Source organism: Otolemur garnettii, unplaced genomic scaffold (genome assembly GCF_000181295.1).
Source record: "Otolemur garnettii isolate 467f Iridium unplaced genomic scaffold, OtoGar3 scaffold00019, whole genome shotgun sequence".
Lineage (NCBI taxonomy): Eukaryota > Metazoa > Chordata > Mammalia > Primates > Galagidae > Otolemur > Otolemur garnettii.
Genome location: NW_003852414.1, coordinates 1,860,583 through 1,862,256, shown reverse-complemented (window position 1 = coordinate 1,862,256; position 1,674 = coordinate 1,860,583). Strand labels below are relative to the sequence as shown.

General features: G+C 46.2%; 1 non-coding gene across 1 annotated transcript; it reads right to left on the bottom strand.

Moving 5' to 3' along the window:
- Nucleotides 1-1,393: 1,393 nt before the first annotated feature.
- Nucleotides 1,394-1,550, bottom strand: LOC111724133. The gene has a single exon (XR_002772482.1). It is a non-coding gene; the product is annotated as a U1 spliceosomal RNA (small nuclear RNA).
- Between the last annotated feature and the right edge of the window lie 124 nt (nucleotides 1,551-1,674).

The following is a 1,674-nucleotide window of genomic DNA, read 5'->3' as shown; positions in this document are numbered from 1 at the left end:
TTTTTTTTTTTTTGAGATAGAGTCTCACTATGTCACCCTTGGTAGAATGTTGTGGCCTCATAGGTCACAGCAACCTCAAACTCCTGGGCTTAAGTGATTCTCTTACCTCAGCTTTCCAAGTAGCTGGGACTACAGGTGCCCACCACAACACTCAGCTATTTTTAGAGATGAGGTCTTGCTCTGGCTCAGGCTGGTCTCAAAAAAAAATAGGCTTGGGGATGGGAGGGGGGGTTGTAGCTCACACCTGTAATCCCAGCACTTTGAGAGGCTGAGGCAGAAGGATCGCTTGAGCTCAGGAGTTCGAGGCTGCAGTGAGCTATGATCACATCACTACATTTCAGCCTGGGTGACAGAGCAAGACCCCGTCTCTTAAAAAAAAGTCAAGTAAATGAATGAAAAAGATAATTTCATCTAGTAATTTATACTGTAAAGAAAATTAAACATAGTAATGGCATAAAGTGCTGGGCGGGGGGTGCGACATTAGCTAAGGCAATTAGGAAGGGCTTCTCTGAGGACGTAACATTTGAGCTTAACTGGCAACAAGGGACTGGCCACGCAATGATCTGCAGAACTATAGATTTCTGGATAGTGGGGACCGCAAGTGAAAAAAGCCAGAAGAAGGGATGAGTCTGGTGTCTTGGTGGCTTAGAAAGGAAGCCACTGTGACCACAGCATAGCAAGCAAAGGGGAGAGTATGATGGCCTGAAATTGAAAAAGAAGGCAAAAATCCACATTGTGCAGGACTTTATAAGCCACGGTAAGGAGTTTGTTTGTTTGTTTGTTTAAAGACAGAGTCTCACTATCACCCTGGGTAGAGTGCTGTGCTGTTATAGCTCACAGCAATTTCAAACTCTTGGCTCAAGCTATCCCCCTGGCTCAGCCTTCTGAGTAGCTGGGTCTATAGGTGTGCCCCAGCATACCTGGCTAGTTTTTTCAATTTTTAGTAGAGACGGGGTCTCACTCTTGCTCAGGCTGGTTTCAAGAACTCCTGAACTCAAGCAATTCACCTACTTCCAGCTCCCAGAATGCTAGGATTACAGGTGTGAGCCACTGCCCCCAGCCTTTTGGGGTTTGGGGGAGTTTTTTCTGAGACAAGAGTCTAGCCCAGGCTAGAGTTTTGTGGCATCAGCCTAGCTCACAGAGCCTCAAATTCCTGGGCTCAAGCAATCCTCCTGCCTCAGCCTCCCAAGTAGCTGGGACTACAGATACCTGCCACTGCACCCGGGTAATTTTTCTATTTTTATTAGAGACTGGGTCTTGCTCTTGCTCAAGCTGGTCTGGAACTCCTAAGCTTAAGTCATCCTCTCACGTTGGTCTCCTAGATTGCTAGGATTATGAAGTTTAGATCTTATTTGAATTACACGGGAAGTCATTGGAGGTTTTAGTTTTTCGTTTTAAGTCTGGACTGAACACAGTCCACCACTACCACAAATTATGCAGTTGAGTTTCCCACAATTCGGGAAATCACAGGGGTCTGGAGTGCAATAAATGAGCCTTACCCTGGAAAAACCACCTTCGTGATCATGGTATTTCCCCTGCCAGGTAAGTATCACTGGAAGGGTTTTTTTTCTTTTCTTCAGAGACAGAGTCTCACTTTGTCACCCTTGGTAGAGTGCTGTGGCATCACAGCTCACAGCAACCTCCAGCTCTTGGGCTTAGGTGATTCTCTTGCCT